The 9,423-nt window shown below is 36.6% G+C and overlaps 1 pseudogene; it reads left to right on the top strand.

Annotated features, from left to right (window-relative positions):
- The window catches only part of LOC124373285, a 32,827-nt pseudogene extending 24,004 nt beyond the window's left edge, over window positions 1–8,823 (top strand).
- Window positions 8,824–9,423: the final 600 nt, after the last annotated feature.

Genomic DNA, 9,423 nt, shown 5'->3' on the forward strand with positions numbered 1-9,423 from the left:
TGTTTACGTCTCAACTTCGTCCCTCTCCAACACGATTTTGTTTGTACCGGTAACGTTGTTTATGAAAACTTTCCGACCTTGAATTTTAATTTTTTTAACCGTGAAAACCGTGAATTAGCCGTGAATTTGAGTATTTAGATTGAGTGGGAATCCTGAAAAATATTTGACAGAGTAACACATTTTTGAGGAATGTAATGTATTTACTTATAAACTATGCACTGTGCTGTTTATTTTATATTCATACAAATTTGTACAAATATGAATTTGACGAGTATTTTTGAAATGCCCACATCTTCTGAATTCACAATTAAAACTGAAAACTTGCACAAGAAAATTGCTAAAAAACGGTGTGTTTATATCAGGAATTAAAAAATTTAATAATTTTGTTTCACAAGGCAGTGACGAGCTGATGTTTGAAAGTAAACCAAAATTTAAGATGAAAGTGAAACAGTATATTCGCTACATGATAACGAAATAAAATGCTCCACGATGTGGTTTCTGATCATAGTTTTGTATTTAAAGAGTTTTTATGTACTTTGTACTGTTTAATGAATTCTGTTATTGTATCTTTGTTTACAATTTTATTATCTTGTTATTAAATTTAGATGTTTATTATTTGTTAATATTGTTATATTATTTATAAATGTAGGTTATTATCTGTAATTGTACGATATATTATCTCATAATTAGATTTTGTTGACCTTTGTTGTTGCTATTTATTTATTACTCAATTATCTACAACTCTAAATCTACACTCGTAGGATAGCTTACTCGCACTAGGAGTCACGTAGATTGCCCTTTTGTTAAAAACATTTGTTGTTGCTTTAGTTGTAACTGTATTTATTCTGTTTTGTAGGAATAGAGATTTATTTGTAAAATGGTTTATTTATTTGTTTAAAATTATTAGCATTAGTTATAAATGTGGAACGTAACAAGTGGGAATTTGAATGAATTAAATAATTGTTACAAAGAAAAATTGAGGTATAAAGAACGTTTGGAAGTACCCAAGCCAAATTTGACGGTTTTTTACAAAAAGTTATTGTTTTATGGGTCTTAGAATTTTTAATATTATTCCGAAAAAGCATTGCAAATTGTACAAATGCTAAGTTGTTTGCAAAAAAATTGAAGTTTTGGCTTTTAAAAAAAGATAATATTGATCACCTTATTAATATACAAGTTTAATTTGTGTTAAATCTATATCTTAAAGAAACAAACATTATTCTAAGTGGCTAGGTTTGTTGAAGTTATATTACCACAATTGCATTTATGTAGTAGAACTTTATGTGGTTAAATAAAACATAAAAATCTTTGTAGCGCAAAATGTTTAATATTAGAGAAGGAACCTCTACACAGGCTTTGCCTTAGAGGCCGTATGTTTTTTGAAAGTAAATATATATTGGATACTAGAGTGTGTGTTACATTTAAACTTATATATAGTATTTTTATTCTTTTAATTATGATCATTTGAGATATTGTATAGTTTAATTGCAGTCATTAAATTAAGACTAAATGTGAATTAATATTATTACCATCTTTTCTGATAAATTTGTACCAGATTATTTTAGTTGTGATGGATTGTAATTACTTTCGAAAAATAAATATATTCTATTCTATTCTAAAACTTAAATTCAGAATGGAATTTTTCTGGGCATAATGGAGGAGGAATTAGGAATATTAGATTGTTAGTAGCCATATGAAAATTATTCAAAAAGTATATGAATGATTTATGTTTTTTCTGAATCACACATGTTATTTATAAAAACATAAATACCCTCCAGCTGACGTCTTCTTGGCGACCACGGCTGTCTTGGTGGGATTGACACTTACGCCCATCCCATCACACCAGTTTCCCATCATTTTCAGAGCTTCCGTGGCTGTTGTGTTAAACTTGCTACTCACAAGAATTCAAATGTAATCTGCATAGCCATGTGGGAAAAAGCGACTACTGTTCAAAGACACAACTAGGATCCACAGAAGGGTAGAAAGGACACCACCCTGGAGACAGCCACTTGTAGTACTTGCACTGATACCCGCTCTCATAAGAGTGGTAGTAACTACCTTATCTGTAAGTAAGGCCCGTATAAAGTCACATATCTGCCCATTAATACCATGTCTTGAGATTGCCTAACAAACTGTGTTGTCAAAAGCTTCTTCGATGTCTAGAAAGACACCTATGGCTACTTTTTTTGCTGTTAATGCATACCAATTAATGCAGGACTAAGTCACAAGATCTTCCTCGAGTAAGCATGCTGATTTGGATGAAGAGGGTGCTCCTAAAGAGATTCCTCCCAAACAAACGTAGTAATCATCTTCTTCATGGCTTTGAAAAGGAAGGAGAGGAGACATTTAGGACAAGGCAATCAAGCTTAGACCTCCCCTGCTTCGGTACAAACACCACCCCGGATGCTCTCAGATATAGGAACATACCTGAGAGCCACAGAGATACGGAACAGCCTGTACAACCAGGAAGGAGAAGATCCAACCCCTACTGCAAGCAAACTGGTCTAACTCTGTTCCCACAAGAGTTTTTCTAAGGACTTACTCAATTCTTCTGAATGTTGATATGCCAATCTCCAATGTGAATGAGTGGCATGCCTTGGAGGTCTTCTACCACTAAGTGGTTGATCCTTGTCATAAGTGATACAATCCAGAAATGTCTTCCCATCATAAGTTTTAGAACTCTCTCTGGTTCAGTGATATCTGCCTTGATCATACTTGAGACCTCTAGTGACTACATGGGGTTTCTGCAAATGGCTTCTAAAGCCTTGCATGTATGTCAGTGCAGACTAATCCCTTAGTCATAGGAACCTAGTGGTTGTATAGTGCAAGAGCCTCATGGTGGGTCTTGAAAATACTTCAAGGTATTACTCTCCGGAATAAAGCCCTTATTCTCATCCTCAATAAGGCAGTTTAGAATTCCTCCAGGCTACTTTGGATCTCCTCCTGTTAATGGCAGGACAACTGAGATTAAATGAACTCACAATCGCAGAAGTCTGTCTGTCGGCTGATTTGTCCAGCTGGACTGTTGTAAATCTGTTTCCAATCACATATTTTACATATATATACCCAGCCTCGGTCGGCTCTTGGGGCGACTGAGGCAAGTTCGCCCGTGCCGGACTGGGCCGCTCCCAGTTCCTCACATTAAGTCACTGCAGACTGCCCATTTACCAACATTACCATCTTTCTGAAACTTTCCTTATGGACATCTCCAATGACTTTCCAGTCTGCCACAGAAATTCCGCCATTTTGCTTGGTAATATCAACCCTGAGGAAGACCTTGGTAGATTTTAAGAGGTCTCTATAGTCCCCAAAGACCATATCCAACTCCTCAGTGCTTCTGACCCTCTGCCCCGAAGCCAGACTTCACAACTAATCCTTAGTTTTATAATTGCCACATAATATGATAAAAGCTTCTCTTTCAGGAAAGCACCTTTTGAACTGCAGACACACATCCTCTGCTGAGGAATACCTCTTTTGTAACTTAGTGCCCCATCAAGACCTCCTTGAAGGTGTCCCCCACTCCCTCTTCTGTTGAGAGAGCAGTTTGATTACCTGTATGCTCTTGAGGTGCAGTCGGACATCTCTTCGTCACAGCCTTTTCAGCTCTGCAGTTTCACCCGGTGCTAACTACATCTGGTTCTTTAATTTGTTCAGTCATTAGCTGCTTTCTTGCCCCTCAACCTCCTCCATTTGTTGTCCAGAAGCCCCAAATTTCCAGTTTACATACTTAAGATTCTGTGTCCATGGACCGATCTTCCACGTTACCTCCACCAATTGTTGAGTCTGTCAATGGTGATTGAGTGTTATGAACAGACAGAGACAATCATCCAAAACCAGATTGCTCTGAATGTAACTACCTGCTGTAACCATTCCATGTCTAAATCTGTTGGGTTTTGTTTTGTTTTATTATTTTAAGACTCCATAAAGGTCCCATGTATATCGAGGACACAAAGGTCCAGCTGATCAGAGTCCTGCATGATCAGGTAAGGACATGTACACTTAGGAGGCGCCCAAGGGTTGTGTTTGTGATGCACTACCCCTGCACCATGTATCTCTTTGCACAGGTCGCTTCACACCGCAGGATTGGAAGTTCCCAGTTTATATGAAGAATGTATATGTGTGGTACGATTCTATACAGACTAATCAAGACCAGCCATGCCCAAACTGGCACCACTACTGCGAGGCGTCAAGGACAACCACCATCGCAGAGTGCAGTTTGGGGCAGTAACCTTAGGGTTTTTGCGATAGCAGGGTCACCTTAGTCCTGAAAGGACCTTTGTGCTGCTTCTGAAATGGCAGGATATTCTGGACAGGTAATTTTTTGGGAATTACTCTAGTCATGTCTCCTTGGAAGAAGGGAAAGCCAGCTCTGTACCAGCCTGGAAAGTCAAAGCAGACAGGAGGTGGCACGTCCTTATGTCTAGGCTTCCATAAGGCTGCCCAGATTTAAGTGACATATCTGATTCTGCTGTATCCATTGCAAGTTCAAGTGGATGGTATAAACCAGACAGAAGTGAACCTTCCGAGAGTTCAGAATACCAGTTAGGAGACAAATCAATCAATCTTGTCCCAAAATGGGACATGATATCTGTTCAGCAACAATAACATTTAAAAATTATGACAACTGGTTTAACCCCGACTTGAAATGTACCTTTTACTCATAATAGCTGACCATTGACACCTTTAATTAAACTGAGAAATGGAGACAATCTAGCTAGGTTTATGCTTTGTGCTTAAATTGCACTGATAAGGCTCAACCTGGGTGTGTTCAGTATTTGAACACTGCTGCAAAGAAGATTACCCTGCCAGCAAGACACTGCTGACATTGAGATAAGATCACCTTACACAAAATACAACAACAAAGGAATGTTTACTCTTGTGCCAGGCTTGTTTAATTTTTCTAAGAAAACGAACAAAGATTGTTGATGGGTGAATAATAGAAACATGTTGAAACTCCAATGAAAGTAAAATTTGTTTATTTTTTTCAAAACCACTGTTTTTTGGAGTACCAACACGAAAAATGGTTAAGAGATTTCACAATAAAAGTGAAATGTAAGATTAAAGTTTATGTACTTCAAATTAAGGTTAGTATACAATCATTATTTTTACATGTACTAGAAAAGTTCTTTTTTATATGAAAATACAAAATTATTATTTCTTTTTTATGTAATCTGCCAGGAACAATTTGGATTTCAAAATAATACTGACGATGTTAACTGTACCATTGCTGGGGTAGTATATGGGCTGAATACAGAGCCACCATATTGCTGTGTAATAAGTGTTCAAAGTCAAAGTCAAAATATTTTTACTGTACATTCATCAAGAATTACAATATTGTCAATAAACAGAAATCATTTCAGCTTTAGTCAGATTGTAGGGGTTCTCCGTTGTTGTTTTTGAAGAATTCGCTTACTGTAGAATGGTCTTCTCACTAGCTATGTCTTCAATTCTCGTCTTAGCCGATCTCCAGTGAAGTCCTTCATGAATGCAGGTAGATGGTTTTGAAATCTGCAGCCGACATAAGATGGTTTTTTTCTCTGATAGGGTGGTGCGATGGACTGGCAAGTTATATCTTGAGCCATGACGAGTGTGGTAAGAGTGGAAGTCTCTGTTTTTTGGTGGTGCAAGTTTGTCCACATAGAGGATACTTTCTTGTATGTAAAGAGATACAACTGTCATGATCTCCAAGTCTTGGAATGCCTGACGACAGGTTTGACGTGGTTCAAGGTTCGCCAATGCTCTGACAGCCTTCTTCTGTAGAAGGAGAATCCGGTTGATATTGTGTGTTGAGGTTCCTCCCCAGACTAGTAGACCATAACGGATATAAGATTCTACTAATGCAAAATAAGCTGTTTTGGCTGCTGCTAGTCCTGCAATCCATTTTATTCTTCGGACAACATATATGCTTGTACTGATTTTTCTAGACAAGTGGTCGATGTGGTACGTCCAAGTTAACTTGCTATTGAGCAATACACCAAGAAATTTTGTTTGTTTTGATTCTGTTATGCCTACTGCGTTGGAGACTTTGTCTTTTTTTGTGGTGAAGTGTATTTGGGTTTTTTTTGGTGTTGGAAAATGTTGGCATAGATATCCTCTTACCATTGGATAGGTGATAAAAACACTAACTCACCATTAAAAACTACAAAATATTTTAGATTTGTAAGCCAATAATATGTTAAAAATACTCACTTAAACAATAAATTAATTTTTACTGGATCTCAGTGGAAGCTATCATTTCTCTTTCTGATAGTCTTTAATTTTCTTCTCATTTGACCGTTGGCAGTAGAAAAAAGGTAAATGTGGTAATATAAAATCAGATATTTCTTTGATTCAGTGGTATATGTAAATTGCATTGGTTGTATTATATATATGGACTTAAGCATTTTCCAGATGATCATACTAGATTACCAAGAATAGCAGTATGAGAAGGAAGCACAGATGGATCAAGTAGACATAAAGGGATCTGAGTGTTGAAGGACCAAATTTCTGCACCTCCAAAACTCTGGGTTCCTTCATAACCTTGTAATCAGAAATGTTTACAATACATCTGTGTGCAGTTATTTAACTGTAAACATTATTTTTAACACTTAAAAATGAGGAGGTTCCAAGCAAAAGCAAACATGTCCATAAAAATAAAAATTTGAGTTAGCAGCTGATTTGAAATCATGAACATCATTGCTATCACTCCATTCACTTTTATTCATTCAAAAAAATACATGTCCTATTTAAAATAAACACTGAAATATGCAGGTTCAGAACAAAGAAACACATGTCCCCGCTTAGTTCCAAGCAGACACAAACATGTCCCTCTAGCCAATGGGAAGGCTCCATCTAATCATGTGATCTGCAATATTATGATTTTTATATTCAGTTACCTGCTATTTGGGTTTGAGGTTATAATTCCAGTGTTTGTATTGCCCAGTCTATCAATAATTTTCAATAGTGTTAATGATGTTTTAATTTATCAAGTTATGGAAAATATGGATGACAATGGTTTAGTCAGAATTGGTGATGCTAATCAAGGCTCAAGAAAGAAACCAAAGACAGCAAGTGTAAGGACATTAGCTAAGTTAAAACGACATGGTGCCCATCTTGGTAGTCGTGTTTTCCAACATTGTAAACATTTGAACAAAGGTGTGAAATGTGCTCTAGTGAGACCTAAAGATGCTTTGAACACAAGACAAGTCCTTTATAAGGAAGCAGAAAAGAACAAACAAGATGGAATCATTGCCAGCTGGGTAAGTCTAAATAACATTAAACGAAAGAGACCTAGGCCTACCTCAATTAGCTCAAAGAAACACAACTTTACTGTGAAGTATAATATAATTTCTGTAACTGGAAAGATAATACCTGTGTGCAAAATTTTTTTTATGCATATCACCCTTTTAAAAGCAACCCGCTTGCACAATATTGCTCTGAAGATAAAAAATGGAGAAACTATAACAGACAAGAGAGGTGGCGATAGGTGCAGCCAAAAGTGTGAGCCCAAAAAACAGGCTCTGAGGTTATTTTTATGCAATCTGAGAGGAAGAAAGAGCCATTACAATCGAAAGAAGTCGAAGAGAATATACCTGCAATCAGATTTAAACAAGGCAAAATTGCGCGTTATATACAATGGCACAGTGTCAAAGGATCTAACAGTTTCAAAAAGCATGTTTAGCAGAGTTTGTAATGAGTTCAATATAGGGTTTAGATCCCCTGCCACAGATGTATGCTGCACTTGCTATGAACTAGATCTTAAAATCAAATCAGAAAAAGCTAAACCTAATATAGATAAATCAGTCATCACCAAACTTATGTTCGAAAAAAGAATTCACAAAATAAGATCTAAGTGCATTTATGAACTCATGAGGGAGAATAGAGATGACGAAGTAACTTTCTGCTTCGACCTACAACAGGTACAACCTCTCCCCAAAACCCCCATCCAAGAAGCATTTTATAAAAGGCAACTTAGCTTTTACTGCCTCTGTGTTGTTGGATCAGATGCAAGAGATCCAGTATTTTATACTTGGACTGAAGAACTAGCTGGACGAGGGGCAATCGAGGTATCTATTTTGCATTTTCTGATTTCAGAGGCAAAAAGTTTGTCTGAAAATGTCCACACAATAAGACTGTTTTTGTGATGGGTGTCCAGGACAAAACAAAAATAACCCCTTGATCCACACTTTGATGTATTTTCTAGGCACGGAAAGTCATAACTTAAAAGAGATTAGCATTACATTTCCTGTTAGAGGGCATAGTTTTATGCCCGCTGACCGGGTTTTTTGGCAGAGTAGAGAAGTTATTGAGGAAGCAGCCTACCATGAGCACCAAAGAAGACTGTCTACCAATCTGTAGGAGAAGTGCGGAAACTGGGAGATGAGTGGTCCTTGGTAAACAAAAAATGTTTATCTTCAAGATTTAGGAACGTTGATCACATTTCTGAAAAGAAGAAAATTTTCTTAAAGAAGGGAAAGACGGTAGTGGAAAAAAACAACTGGCCGTCATGAAGTTTCCACTGTTAAAGTGAAATCAACTGATCATTTCAGATTTCAAAGTGATACTGAACAGTTCATTTCCCTGCAGAAGAAGGGTTGGTCATCTACCAAGTGTTTTTCAACCCCTTTAGAGCCTGTTCCACTTGGACATGCTATAAAAGCATCTAAGAAGAAGGACGTTGAATCGTTGCTGAAGTTAGTGTACGGTGACGAATGCAAAAACAATGCTAACTTGTCTTGGTACAAGATAATTCTTGAGGAGACACCGGAATGTCATGAAATTGAAGGTGACGAAGAAGAGTGTGAGTGTGACTGCTTGGAGCCTGATGTGGGACTGCATATCTGAATATTTAATTATAGCCTACTTTCTAAAATAGTAATTCAACATAATATGTAATAAATATTGTATACCATAAATAAAACTAGTATTATTACTATACATTTTATTGTTTACTGAATTTTTAAACCCTAGCAAAAGAAAACATGTCCAATGTAGGTTTATGCAAAAGCAAACATGTCCCTTGTGATCAGTCAAATAAGAACATGTCCATATTTTTATTGCTAATAACGAGCACATTACGTGAAATATATTTGAAAATGTGCACGTATTTTGACTCAAAAAGTTTACAACAATCATAACAAATATATCAATTTATTGTAATATTGCATAATGTTGTAATACTAGTTTTTTCCAAATTCCCCAAAGTTCCATTTGGGTGACATGTTTGCTTTTGCTTGGAACCTCCTCAAATATTGAAAACAAAATACAGCAGTGATGTAACATAATCCAGTGACGTCGTTGACACACCCAGGCTGATATTACAAGTGTGTCAGATATACAGAGTGTTAACCGACAACTGCTGACACATCAAGCACTAACCTGACCTCAATACTGCTGTTCTGATAAACATTCATAGTATTATACTTGTCTATAGTATTCAGGCTC

This window comes from Homalodisca vitripennis, unplaced genomic scaffold (assembly GCF_021130785.1).
Source record: "Homalodisca vitripennis isolate AUS2020 unplaced genomic scaffold, UT_GWSS_2.1 ScUCBcl_5253;HRSCAF=11900, whole genome shotgun sequence".
NCBI classification, from domain to species: Eukaryota; Metazoa; Arthropoda; class Insecta; order Hemiptera; family Cicadellidae; genus Homalodisca; species Homalodisca vitripennis.